A 15,702-nucleotide genomic window follows, 5' to 3' on the forward strand; every position below is an offset into this window, starting at 1 on the left:
CGACTGTTAGAGACAGCAATTAGTTTTAAGTCTGTCAGGCTTTGTGGTTTGTAGTTCTGACAGCGTTACCTGACCCCCCCCCCAGAGGAACTGGACATGACATCTCAAATCTCTCAGTGCTTTTTGAGAGGCTTTTCTTTTCTTTTCTTGTCCAGCACATTTCCGACATATTTCGCCCTTTCATTACTTCCTCAATATCTCTGAGACACTTTGCAGTGGGCTGTTTTTTTTTGTTTTTTTTTTCTCAACGTGGGATGAAAATCAATATGAGAGAAGCAAAGCTCATGTTAAGGATCACTCACTGGAATACCTGATCTTCTCACTTCAACAACATTGATGTAACTATGGAAACAAGTTCCCTAGATGAACAGGGATATGCCTATCTCCTAACAAAAGGCTTTTTTATATCTCTCCCAGCCACTTACCCTATACCACAACACAGGAGGAGCTTATATCTGCTGCTCCCCCACTATGATACCATCATCATTTTTCTGAAAGCACAAATTGTATAGATATTATTCTGTGGGCCGCTCTCTGGTAAACAAGGCAGAGTGAAATCTAATCTATGGTGCTGATACTCAGGCTGTGCCAGGCTAATTGAGTTGATGTAGTCTGTCCCTGGAGGAGCTGGACATACAGTAAAGACAGACTCTATCAAGTCATATAGCTCATATACTGTACTTACTAGAAGTGACTTGTGTTTATAGTGTCACAGTTGTCAACGGTCACCATGCACAAGAAACCACTGGTTTTCTATTAAAGTATAATCTGATTATTTGCATGCTGTTATGGAAAATAAACAGCAAAACAGAAACAACGTGCTACTCTGTCTTTCCTTATGCCTGCCGTCATTCTCTAGCCCCCCCCCCATCCGCCCCCTTTTTCGTGATGCATACTGTGTCATGCTTTTGATGCATTTCAGCCCCCCTTCTCCTTGTCTACTGCCATTTCCATTCTTTGCATAAATGCAGTCTAACAGTATTAAGTATTCATGCGTGTTGGGGAAGGTGGTGCCTGTCCTTCAGGGTAAGTGTCAGGCCTGCGTGCGGCACAAGAAAAGCCCCGGGGAGAGGAGAACATTAGGATCCATCAGCCTGACAGACAAATCATTCTCTCATGTAAACATAAATATGAGGGTATGTTTCCACCGCCATCCCACTATCTGTTGCTAGGCTACCTTGCATTAAGCAGTGTAGCTGTCCCTGTTCATTTTGCTCCAGGGATTCCAGCAATACCATCATATAACCTGCTGAGTCTTAATGAGAAGGCCTGCTCATATGAGTGGATATGAACATGGTGAGATGTGAAATTTATTCAAAACACAGGAATTCAGCTGTCTGTCAGCGTAGCAGCGGCACGGAAGTGTTTATGAATTTGAAGTGTTTTGGAAAAAGAGGCTTTGAGGGAAATATTTCTCTGTCTCTGCACAAACACACCTGACACAAGAAAAGGTCACAATAGATCAACAAACACACACATGCATGCATGCATGCACTGATGCAGCATACACAGGCTCGCATACGTGCTTGCTTATGCACGCACACACACACACACACACACACACACTCGCACATGAACACACACACACACACACACACATACACACACACGCACACACGCACATGCACACATGCATACACACAATAAACAATATGTGACGCTGAGCTCCATAAAGGTCATTTGTTGTTGAGAAATCACTGATCCCCAAATGCATTAACAAAGTCAATTAACTATTCTCCGACAAAGAAGAAAGGAACCCATCTCCAATAAAAATAGAGCACTGAGCAGCGTCCAAGCACCCCCACAATTACAACAACTGTGCGTCCCCAGATAATTATGTGAGCCATAAATGGGGAGAGAAAGACAGTAGAAGGCAATGGTCACTGAGAAGAAAGAGCAGGGAGATGAGGAAAAGGAGCGCCAACAGCTGGTTTGAATAGATTGTGTGTGGGATGAATTAAAAAGTTGAACCTTTCCCTGGCCGTATTCAGATGTCTGCCTCTGGGTGATTAATCATGGCCGTCAGGACCTGTAATCCTTTTCAATGGGAAACAAATGCAGCCACTGTCCCCTCTTCTCCAAAGCGCCCAGGGCCCAGGGCCACCAGCCCGCCTGCCTGGTCACAATACCTGAACCACAGAGAAGGCACCCTGGGGAGCAAGGATGTGTGGACACACTGTAATCGGCTCCAAACATGATGGGATGAACAAAAACGCTGGATTTCAACAAAATTGTATGGCACCCTTTATTGGTTGTGTGTATCCTTTTCGTAACTTGCACTCAATAGTTAGGTCCAACTGGTGAAACGTAAATGGAGCAGCCATAAAACACACGCACGCACGCGCGTGCGCAAGCGCACACACGCACACGCACACACACAGACACAGACACACACACACACACACACACACACACCTTTTGAGCTGCAGAAGAAGGGATTTAAAGAAGCCTGTGACTGGATTTCAGATGACAGGGGAGTTTTCTCTCTGACTGATATCAGTCCTTTCTGCTTGCAGCTGCTTTAGTCAGTGAACTTCATGTCACGTTCCTACATGGTGGTAAACAGCTGATCTAGTTTAGAAAAGACAGTGAGAAAGTCAAGAGCCAGCAACATTGAGAGCCCGGGAGAAGAAAGTGTGTCATCAGCATAAAAATAGAAGCCCACTAACGAATTCCTAATCATATCCCCCATTTCCTCGAGGGGCTATGCTAAAGAGGTTAAAACACCAGCCGGTAGATGAGAATATGTGGCGCATTAGCTCTAGAGATTATTTCTTGGCATTCCAAAGGTTTTCAGCGTTATTGATCGTTAAAGTCACCATTATCTCCCCAGACCTACTACACATGACTATTCTCTGTGCAGCCATGTATCCTTTCTGTAAATGTTAAGAGCGCAATAATGGAGAGTAATTTCTCCTCAATTTCTAACACTAGTGAGGGTATCAGGGCTGCTCTGCTCCCACTTTGTCAATCAATCAAGTGAAAATATCTTTAAAGCAAAATACACCACTGTCTTTGCCACTGTCTTTACACATCAAAGACAGGGGAAATCAATCTTGACTTAAGCTCGGCTGAATCAACTAATGTCTGTGTGGCTTTTACAAGTGAATGAATTGAATGCCCTTCAAAAGAGCGCCCCCATACTGATTCTAATGGAGTATATGACCTCAGCGTAATCACCTAAAAAAAAAAAAAACTTAGTATTAAAAAATCCTTTGTATTCAACAAAAGACAAATGTCAGTGTTCCTGCTGAGTGAAAGAGCGCCTTTATATGTGTGAAAGGTTGTGAGGGTAGTAATTCAGCGAGGCTGTAGAAGGTGGTGTATGTTGGCAGCACGGCAGACTGTGGAGAATGGGCCACGGCCAGCCGTTTCCAGAGCCTTTGTGTGTCTCTGTTTGACCAGGCGTCTCCTGGTCCACAGGAGCACAGCTTCAACACATCTAGCAAAGGAACAAAGCAGCCATTATCAGCCCTATCTCATCCCCACCCTGCCTCGACTCACTGACACCCTGGGACAAACAGTGGCAGGGCCCAGCCGTTCAGCTTTGCTGGGGGACTCTGAAGCGGACACTGAAGCGGACTGGGAGGTCCATTAAACACATAGGCGACACCTTAGCTGTGGACAAACATCAACACAATAGCATGCGGCGCTGGTTACCACGGAGATGGGAGAAAACAGAGTACAGCGCCGGCGGTGACAAAGAAAGGGAGGGGTCAGGCATCATGGGCCACTGGCAACTGAAAAGCCTCTGCAAACTGCCCTGAGAAACACAACACCCTTTTAACGTTGTGTCACAAACACTGTATACTTAAAGCATCCATTCAGTGACATGTAGAGAATATCATTAGGAACAAGTCTTAATGATTCTGAATGTGAGCTGTTAGCTAATAAGAGGAAGAGTAACTCCAGAAAAAAAGAAATAGGCAAATTTGCAGTTTGAAGTTTATAAAGTTTTCCTTTAAAACCATCATCACGAGCAGGTAAAACCAAAAGTTTCAGTCTTTCTAACTCTACTCTTTTACTATATGCTCCAAATATGAGTTGCTCTCTGTTTGCTCAGTAACACTTCCTTCAGTGAATTAAAACCTGCCGTGCTGTGCAGCGGACCTGCTGTAAACCAGGTGACCACTCATTCCAAAGAGGTGTTTTCAAAACACTTCATATGTATCCATGTATGTTGAGAAAAGTATTAGCACTTAGCCATTTTATCAGAGCATGATGGTTATGCTCTCATGAAGGACTACATGGCGGAAAGCTTAGAGACTAAATTACACTTTTGCAATGTCCATTAAGTGAATAGATACTTTGACCCCCCCCCTTTCTGGATTGAGATAATTGTCCTTAGGCTAATAAACTCTCTCTTATCTAAAGAAATACATTGTTGTCAAAAAGCTTAAAACTAGGCTACGTTTCTTACTTCATGAAAAGCTGACAGTCTGGAAACACATGGCTTTCATAGAACAGCAACAAAAACACACATGCTAAGGTTGTGCTATCAATCTGTTAACAAGAGTTGTTTTTGTTTATTAATGATGGATGTATCATGTTGCCAACTGGTCTGACTTTGTTATGACCCCAAGTGCGGTTCGGTATGTGACACGAACTACGTTTCTGGTTTCTAAACTGTGGAGTGTGGAGGAGAGAGTGAGATGAGTGGAGAAGTCAAAGCTTTCACGGACACAAAGAAGAGTTCACACGTTTCTGTCAGTGCCTTTAGTGGATGTTTACGTGAATGCTGTGAATTGAGATCACTGAATTACATAGTCTGTTATTTTCACAGACCCAAGTTAACTAAATGAATTAAAGCATTTCTCTACCTCGTGCGATACCATTTGGCAGCTGCATAGCATATCATAGTGGAACATGCTTGCTGCTGAGAAGTTATATACACTGGGTATGTGCAGTGTTAGAATTCATGTACATTAAATATTATATTCTCCTGCTGGCATGCTCCAGTAAAGTACTATATGTCTAAATCTAGAAATGCCAATCATAGCGGCCGTAAATCATAATCATCAAGTAGTTCCAAATAAATTGAGTTGCAGTTTTGCCTTTAGATGATGACTCCAAGTGCAAATCCAATTCAAAGGTGTATGGGCCAAAGTACAATTGTCATGTTAGCTGACTGTACAAATATACTTGACTTTATTGAGGGTATTATGAAAATTGGCCACATATTCAACAGCTATTCTTGCGTTGATTCAGTTTTCATTCAGCCCAAACTGTATGTGGTGATTTATAGCGCTTTTCTGCATCACAAGCTTTTACTTTTCAAGCCTGCTTTCTGTCTCTTTTTCACTTATGACTGGCGAATAAAACCTGTCGATACAATCATCCCCTCTGACCTCTGAATCTGACAGCATGTCTGCTAAACACCTCAAGTATAAGACTCAGAGAAGCAAGTCAGTTTTCTCCCCTCTCCCTCCCTTCTTTCTTCCCCTCTCCCCCTCTCCTGTATTTCTTGTGTGCACAGCTCTTCCGTCTCTCCACCTGCCTGAGCTGCTGTGGCCTTGTCTGAATCCTCTGAATTCCCAGTCCACTGCAGTGTATCCGCCTGGAAACACCACAGATGCCAGCACTTGGTAAGTTGCAAAAAAAAAAAACAAAACAAAAAAAAAAACAAACAAAAAAAAAACAAGGAAAGTGATGGGATGAAGATGTCAGTTATGGCAAATAAAACTCTGTCACACTCTTATAACATCTCTGTCACTGATTATCAGACCGGAGAGTCAAATACACACACTCACACACATACACAAACAATGTCGGTGTGACAAACAGAAGCGCGAGCTCTAATAACCGCGAAGGCAGCAGACAACGCATATTTGGAAATTAAATAGGTTGCCTTACTGAAGAGACAGGAGCGTCTATTTCTTGTATCTAAAACAATATTAGAGCCTCTTAGAGCAAGTTATTATTTTACTCCTCGTTTTAACATCAGCTAATCAGTTTGAGGGTAATTACACGTTCTAATCCTGTGTTTTCAGTATTAATTTGTGGATTTAAAAAAAAAAAAAAAAAAAATTGCCCTCCTATAACTTTGTTACACTCTCAATGGACAGTTTAAAATAAAAAAAAATTTAAAAAAAGATCAAAATCGATGCTGCAGAACCAGAGGTATCATCTTTTTTATTCCACACCTTCTCCTTCCTCGTCAAAACCTGGCGCCAACATCACCCCACAATGCAATGCAACCCATAAGAGTTCAGTCAGAGATTCAGGTGTGTTGTTAGTAGCTGGCTAATGTAGCCTCATTAGTGGGCTACAGAGGTCAGACAAATTCACTTCTTTCTAACTCCACACCACCAGATTTTTTTCATATTCAAACTCGTAGTCTTCAGGCCCAACACATTTATCAGATTTTGTGCAGCTCCCTCTGGAGCAATGAAAGGCTCTATACAATTTTTTTCACATATGCAGTAGTGCTCCCCAAGACCCATAAACAGACTTTGATGTCTGTCAACAGATGGGGTTTTTTTGTGATAACGAAAAATAAAGTTTTATACATAGTAGTTATACATAGTTAAGAATTGTTTGACTTTATTTCTAATCGTATTTCATTGTCACTTGTAAAGCGGATTCAGGTTTGATTTCCTCTTGTGCCACACTGCTTATTCACTATGACTTTTGCTGTCCTCTTAATAACTTCATCATTCAATCATTTAAACACGATTCAGTGGCTCATGGTTTGAAATCTGTGGTCGAAATGTGTTTAGAAAACTAGCAAGGACCCAGGATTGATTTAAAATCTAATTCATTTCTGTACCGACAGCCGTCTGAGTGAAGGGAGGGCCTTAAGCACTCGGGTTGTTTTTCTTGGGTCTTGTGGGGTGGGAGAGAAGGATCATGGGGTGAGGAGTCAAGGGGAGGACAAGGTGACTGATTGAGCCGAGGCATTAGGTCAGCGTCAGGCAGCTGAATCAAACCACACCAAGACCCTCCTCACAACTAACTATGATCAAATACATCATCCGGCTCTGTCAACACATGTGTCCAGCTGGACGCTATATCACTTCCACATGTGCATATGGGCCTGGCTACACAGCAACACACATTAACGGGCTTATCAGCACGGAGCTCGCAGAGGAGAGCCGACAAAAGCAGCGTTTAGGCAGAATAATGGATGCATGAAATCAATCTGTGAGTTTCAAAAGGTCATCATGTGTAAAGGAAACCATATCATCTCTAAAAGGGTCCACAGAAAGAGATTCAACAACAGGACATTAATTGAAAACGGGTGAACATGAGTTAAGTTGTTTTAAAATTCAAAACGTGTGTGCTTTATACATTAGCCAGATAATTAATGCAGCAATCATCACTAGTCGCCTTTGGGATGAGAATTAATCTACACCAATCACGCCATTTCAAAGAAATGTACATGACTCTTTTCAGTATTCTTCCAACAATCATCCACGGTATTTTCAATACAGAATTCAATTATGCGGAACACCTGAACAAACAATATCTCACAGCCAATTATTCAGAGCCTTGGAAACCATTGGCAAACAAATTAGCAATGTTAATGTGAGAGAGAGTCTTGATATTTTTGGCTGTGTGTGCTTACAAAGGCAGCAAAGCCCCCCACCCCCACCCCCACCTCCGAGCTTCCAATCTGTTAAACAGATTGGACTTGATTTGCAAAAAAAAAAAAAAAAAGTAAAAGAAAAAGAAAAATTCAGGTGTCAGTCTGCCCCCTCTTCCTCAGACGAGAGTCATCTTCAGACTGCTGATTTCTATGTTCATTATTGTCAGAAGCTTCTAGATCATAAAAAATGATGTTTTTGACTACAGACAGCCACATTTCAGCTTCAGTTTGAGCAGTGCTATTCTGGTTGACATTTCAGTTTCCAGATAGAACAATGAAAAGCTACCATGAGATATCTTGGCAAGGCTACTGCCCTGTGTATTGATTGGGCAAAGGCCCAACATCCCCTCACTAAAAAGAGATTAAAATATCAGACTTGTCTAAGACATTTATGGAGTCTGTGACCTCAGCCAATGCTAAAGTGGAGTACATACATCATAGTCCATCTCTGTGAGCTGCACTGAGTCTTGAGTAGCGCTGACAGAGAGAGGAAAGAGGCTGAACATTCAACTGCACCGTCATGGACTGATGCAGAAGGGATTTAGCTATACAAGTCGTGGGTGTAAATCAACTTAGTTGCTGTTTCATTAAAAATTCACACCACGTCGTTGCATGTAAATGTTTAACACTGTGAGTGATGTCTGGGATGCTTCTCTTACACCTTCTTCTTTTGGTTAAAATTGATGAGATAGATTCTGTGGGAAAGGCAGGGAGACAAAAGCGTGAAAGATGTGTGTATCCATTCACAGCTCCAGAGGACCTTCATTACAGAGCGAGCAGGTCCTGTCAACGTCTTTTCATTACATGGTCCCATATATCCACCCCTGGTGTCCAAACGGTCCGCTCTGTCGCCTGTCAAGAAAAGGCACTCTCGGGGAAAGTCCTCCTATCTCCCCGATCCCCCTCACCACGCCTGATTCCAGACTGCGAGGCGGGAGAGGCCAGGCAGAAAGGGAGGAATCGTGTTTGCCATCAACAGCTCAAGAGAGTAGCATGGCAGCAAGATTGATGACACCCTCCCTGAAAGTAACAAAAGAACTCCTGTGCACGAGGGCCCGCTTATGGGGCTTGATAGAGTTGTCATCCTCTTAATAAACAGCTCTGATATGTCAGTGGCAGTGGCAGCAGGGACTATACACACTCACCCACCAAGCCATGGGCAGGACCACCTACTGGCATCACAGCACACACATCCGTGGGCGATCTCTCCATATGGAGGCCGCTGTGGGCGTTAGCAGGGCAATTACTGGAGACGAATAAATAAATGACAAAAACATTCCTGTCTTTTCATTTCTTTGTTGTGCAAAAGAGAGTGAAGGTAAATTATGCAATAACGTTTCTGAAAAATACTGGAATTCATCCTGGTTTTGTTGTGGTTGAGTTTATCTGTGCGACATAAACAAGTGGCATTTTATCATTTGAAGCTTTATACAGGAAAACAGGGGCGACTAGAGAACAAATACAAAGACCACAATCTTTCTCTAACCTTAACCAAAGCACTTCTGTTGTCTAAACCAGAGACAGGACTGTGTGAAAACCGCAGTGTCTAGTGACAGTCGTGCAGTTTTCATGTCCGTCATCCATGCAAACACCTGCTGGCAAGTCAGGTGACATTAATAAATGTAGCACTTCATTCATGCACAAAACACATTGATTCTGAACATCAGCCAGCGAATACATTTCCTACAAAACATATTTCCTGTTGCAGTATAGAACCATAATTTCTAGGAGACAGGGCTGACATATGTTAAGCTGAAATACCTGTGCTAAAGAAACAGCGACAGTTAAGGGAATAATTCTACATTAAGGGAAATACACTTTCTTGACAAGAGTTAGATGAAAATCTCTTGGGTCAATATGGAGATGATTAGCATAGCTTAGTTCAGAATAAAGACCAAAAACAACAGGTAGAGTTAAAAACTGCAACTCGGCATTTGCACTTCAGTTTTCCTAAGACATACTAAAATATACTGTTTCCAGCCATTGTGCTAAGCTAAAATCTCCTTGCTACAACTTCATACTAATTCTTGGGAAGAAAGTCAATAAGCATAGTTACTACAATGTCAAACTATTCCTTTAACTTAAACTATAATCGATTCATAAAGTACAGAAATGACAGACTGTGAAAAATGAGTGTCATGAAATAATCAGAACTGCAGTACACTGCTGTCCTGCCATATTACTGTAATATAATGTGTACTTTTTTTTTCCACAATCCATTTGTGGGGGGGGCTGTATAGTTTACGAGACCTGGCCATCTTGAACCCCCTATAACTTGTCTAAGAAAGAAGTGAGATCATAACAGCTACAGTACACTATACAAATCGAACACATCACACAGCCTTACTCCAGCGTACCACGCTTTACCACCGGACACTTTCAGCTACCTCGCCTTCACCACAGTGGTGTCTGAGATCATGTCTGGTTTCCTTATATAAAGTTAAACAACTAGTCATGTCAACTATAATCACCCTCGATATTGAGACAAATTACCATCACATATTTATTATAGTTTTTTTTTTTTTTTTTTTTTTTTTTTTTTTACAAAATACAATATTGCACTGAAGCTCACACAGGTCCGCACCTCAGTGTGTGTGTGTGTGTGTTTGTGTGTGTCTGTGTGTGTGTGTGTGTGTCTGTCTGTGTGTGTGTGTGCTCTCAAAGCTAGAAATTGTAACTACAGTTCAACAGTCAAAAAAAACATTAACTAATCTCATTATGATGACCAAGTGGAAGATTCTGTAAAAATTTATTGAATAATCTGTAATTATATTATTTTACTTCATGGTGCAATTGGAGTGGACACTGGAAATAGACTGACGAGGAAATTGATTTGAAGAGGCTTTAAATATGTAAGTTAAGGATACAGGGTAGTTGTAAACTCATAACATAGAATATCTGCTATTTTAATAAGGCATAATTTCCATTTAAAACTGTGGTTCAAAGGAGCATGAACTCTGTGTTCACTGTTCTATGTTTAGGATACACTGAATTTAAAAACTGGAAAACTAAATAAAGTCAGCTATATTTTATCAGCTGTAGACATCCCACATGAATTTGAGAGACCAGGATGACAAACACACAAATTCATGCCAAGAAAATGGAGCAAAAAATCATTTTATATAGTCTGCCACTTACAATATTCACTTATTTTTCACCAGAAACGTTGTTGTCTCTGTCACGATTCAATCTGCAGCACACTCCCCACACGCTGTATAATACCTAGTTAAAGCCAGCAGGGTGTGAAATGGTATTTGGAAATAAATGAAACTGACTATGAAACAGTGGAGTTGGGAGATATTGCCATGTCAAGATGACAGACAAGTCCTGGAATGGAGCAAAAAAGTTATTATCCCAAGGAAGAGCAAGGCTGGATTAAATATAACCCATGATGCCTCACGCTGCTCTGCCTTCATCCTCGCTGATACCAGAGAGAGAACATAGACAAAAATCACGCAAAGGCAACAATCTCAGCGGCAGCTAGTGCTCCTGCTGATTTTCATTTGAACAATCAATAGAATTTCATGCTGCTGTGCCAATAAGTGTTATTGCAAAGTGTTTGCATATTGATGCTCCATATAGAGTGTTTTGAAGGAGCTTTAGAGGAACACAGTCCCTCGGGGCTCCTCCTGGCCTGATTTACAGCTGAACTGATGAGTCACAGAGGACATGCTGGGCATTGAAATAGCGGCAAGTATGTTGTCAGCCTTATTAATTTTTAAGGTAGTGTTGTCCTGTGGTTTGTAGAGGACATGATGATATATGATGTCCAAGGGATCGTACGGGTTAGGGCCTAATTGTTAAAAGGTTGAAGGGGACGAAGGTGTAAGATATGTGGGGGATTATTCATCAACCTCCGTGCTGACTGACAAACCTGCAAACCAGGAGGTGAGTTTTAAAGTCTTGAGAGAAAGTTTGTGGTGCACTTTACTCAAAATCCCCTTCTCTAAATGTATACTTGTACAATACATCTCCAGTGGTGGAGTCACATATAGTCAAAAACATCCTTAATTTTTACCAAAAAATGTCCCCTAAATATGTTATATTGATATCCTTGCTAAAAATAGCACCACTGCACCCTGTTCATTCTTCTCCACAGAGGCCTCCGGTTATATTTTGACAACAAATTCACATCACATCATGCAATATCTGACATGTAGTAATTTTCGTCAAACTAAATGGTGAATATTCCCTTTAAATGAACAGAATTACACTGTAAAGACTGGTTTTGTATGACGTTTCTCTGGTGAATGCATGGGGTGTCCTCGATAAAAAAAATCTCCAGGTTAAGGTTAAAATGCCACTTAGGTTGCTCAGTGATTCAAAAAAGAAACCATGGAACACAGTTTTGCCACATTAAGCCCTATATTGGTAGCTGCTGCCCTCTGCTGGAATATCAAGTGACTCTACAGAAAAAATCATTTTTTGTTTTATCTCACAATGCTCCTGGTGTTTTATATTCACTGTCATTTGCATGTTTGATCAAATATTAAGATGGTTTAAAGAATTATGAAGCTGTAAGCAACAGTAGGGAGGAACCCAGAGAAGGTGGTTTCACATTAGACAACAACACAGCATCAGAGCTGTTTACTGAAAGGAATCATTACTATTAGTGAATGATATGCAACATTAATGCTGGTAAAACAGGCAATTTCCTTAGCACACACATTTTTGATTTCCTTGTCTTATATCACACAAAGTTCATTCATTAACGCAGGTGAAAATAACTGCAACTGCTAAAACGCTAGTCAGTGGTGGAAAGTAACTACTGTACTGCAAATGTGAACTACTTGTACTATGCTTTTACTTTTACTCCATTTTATATTATTCCTACACTACATTTCAGAGGCAAATGTTGTACAGAAAACATAAGATCAATGAACAGAAAATGGTACATTCTTGTAGATTAAACTACCCAGCATTAAAAAAATTACACGCTAATTCATCAGTAATAATATAATATGGATACTGCACAATGAATACTTTTACTTTTAGCAGATTTTTTATCGTGTGGTATTAGAACTAGTAAAGAATCTGGATTCTAATTACATTAAAGAAATAATCCAGTATTATTATCATTGTCAATTAAGGAGACTGTACATCTAATATTTGAGAGTTAGGCAGACATTTTGTCTTATTTAATAATTTCTTGCATAAATGGCTGTTGTTCAGTAATTAAATCAAACCCCAGATGTCCCTGCTCTCAATTGCATTATCATGTGACATAATCTCACTTTAACAAAGTAAAACCCAAGACTAGCTGAAAACCTTGTATATGGCTGGACCGTGTATGATCAGTGTGTGAAACTTTGGATGCAGTTGAAAACTGTTGTGGAACTGCTCTTAACAACTGACATCATTGTGTCACATTTGCATTCTGCCTAGTGTGAGCCAGCTTCAGTCCTTTCTCTGTTTGCTCCTTTCTCCTACTCACTGTGCTCACATAAACCGTTTTTTAATACAGCTGAATTCGCAATAATGCTGTTCTCATTTACATATTTTTCAGTTTATATTATCAGAAAACTGAAAAAATTTTAAGTGACTGAAACATGGCCCATTAAGACTACATGTTAACTTCCAAGCCATTTCCAAGCTGCTGCTCTGCACTGCTAAAATCCTGATTTTATAACCGTGACATTGTCTGACCAAATCACCAAACACAAATTAAAAACAAAGACTGTGCAGTGGTTTCAGCTATATTTACTTGTAAAATGATCACTCAGAGAGAAATACAGAAGAAAAACAATACCTTTCTTATTCCAACAGTGCACAGCCTCCATCTGGGTAACAAACTACTGCTGCCACTCACAGGCAACTCTCTTCTAAGTAGCCAGGGTTTGTCCAGAAAGTTTCTAGATGTCTCTAGAGACAAATGCGCTAAGTTGGCAACACTGTAAATACCCCTCTAATAGAAAATGTTTGCACCAATTCATTTTGAAAGAGCAACAGCCAATGGGGAAACTCCGACTCAAATACATGGCATTCGGCCGACCAATGGTGGAACTATGATCTCTCAGTCAGTCAGTCAGTCACAGACATTCCTGATTATAGGTCTGGCCCCAGTGTTTTGCTCCAGCCAATGAGGCATGTTCACTGTGATGTGTATCTCAAGCAAGTTTCAAGTTTCTGTAAATTGATTTCCATAATTCAAAATGAATGAAAATAAATGGCTTCCCAGATGTGAGGGTTTAAGTGTGACACTGGACTAATGAATGACTTGTGAATCAGTGGTTAAATATAATCAAGTCCTGAATATGCATTTTTGAAAAACCTAAAAAGTAACAATCTATAAACTGATTTTTATTTAAAAGAGTTTTAATTTTAAAATGTGTATACAAATTTAATGCTTCTAAAAGACGAAGCTTTAACGCTACCAACACAACAGTTCAAGTCTATTTAGTTCAAAGAATATTTGTTTGTTTCAAAATAAGACCCCTATCAATGTAAACGGCCAGTCGAAATTAAACGCGACGGTACATGTAATCCGCTACCATCCCACCATGCTGGGTGTCCTATGAAACTAGAGAAGCTACTCTTTCCATTGATAGCAAGCACAGCGTAGCTTGAGCTGACCAGCTCATGTTAGCCCCAAAGCAAACACGGGGCCAAACTTCTCATTTTAGTCCACATGTCAAATTTTGGGTTTATGACTAAATATTCCATCAAATCCCAAAGCGGTTCTAATCAAAATCAATAAATATTGTTTCCTTACCCTTTCGTGGTCATTTTGAGGCTAACCGTTCGATTTTCCAGTCAAGTTGGCCGAGATGGGAGCCTGGATAGCAGAAACTGATCCCCAAGCCTGAATTTCATATATGGTCTTTTCTTGCCATCTAGCGCGCGATTGGTGATACTGTCGTTTAAAAACACAGAATCATCGATCTCTTCATCTCACGAGGTTTCGAACGGTATGTCACACTCCTATGAGACTTGCTTCCTCGCGATACTACACCAGTGCGTAAACACAAGACTTTCACCGCAGATTGGGATTTTACGCGTGACGCACAGCCGATTCAACTTTTATTGTATTTTGAACTTTGTAAATAGTATGTTTTATGTTCATTGTTCACTTTCACACTGTCTACGAAGTAGAATCAACATAATATTGCAATTTTGATGCCCTGGAAGAGATTCAGAGGCAAAATGGAGACAAAATTATACAACTAAATTGAATTTTAAACACACAAAGGTAGTGCACGATGGTAGAATCTGATGATGGACAGGGTAAATGAAGTGGCTAAGGGCTGTATTGTGTGCACATAGCCTCTTGTAGTGGAAATCGTTAGTATTTTGTTGCCAGATTTCCTTTCAAGAGGTAAAAAACCCCTTTGGCACACTTTGGATACCTTGGCTATCCAAGTGTCCAAATGTAGAGTTCACCTGGCCTCATCCCTACTAAAACCTTTGTAGAACTTGTGTGCTTTGTGGTATTTCTACCTACATTGTTACAGTTGCTGAATGAAATCAGTGGCATCCCAGTGCATGGGATCATTGTTATCATGGTGTTATCCACTGTCTAGTTTAAAATAAATTCTAGGCGAGGACAAAAAAAAAAAGATTTTTCCTTTGGTTTATCACAATTTACTCAGCTATAGTAACAGTCACAATGTTACTGACACATGCAATATATTCTCTGAGGTCTTAACTATTTGTAGTGACCAAGCTCTTGCAAATGGACCTGATAGTTGTGGAGCTATTCTTGATCTATTTTGGGTATGCCTGTCCAGGCAAGGCATATCCCCCAGCATCCCTAGAGCTTAGCAGGTTAAAGCTTAGATGCCATTTGTCCATGGCCATAAACATGCCTATTTACAGATGTGTGTCAAGTCTAGGGTTGTCAACCATTCCTAAAATGAGTAATTGGAAAGTAAAAGACGAGGTCTACGTGGAATTTTTAAGGGAAGCGCTTTGTATTTTTGAGACTCAATTCACTGCAATTCACTCTATGGGAGAAAAATATTACAGGTTAGACAACTAGCTAAAATATGGCTATTTATATAAGATAGAAGGAAACCGTCTTGTTCTCCCTCAGCCTGACTGTCTTGTTAAGTTCCACTACCCAAACAGAGAATGCGCTTCTCATTGGTCGTGTCTCACAACCAATATATCTCGGC

This window comes from Seriola dumerili, unplaced genomic scaffold (assembly GCF_002260705.1).
Source record: "Seriola dumerili isolate Sdu_G_001 unplaced genomic scaffold, Sdu_1.0 BDQW01001821.1, whole genome shotgun sequence".
NCBI classification, from domain to species: Eukaryota; Metazoa; Chordata; class Actinopteri; order Carangiformes; family Carangidae; genus Seriola; species Seriola dumerili.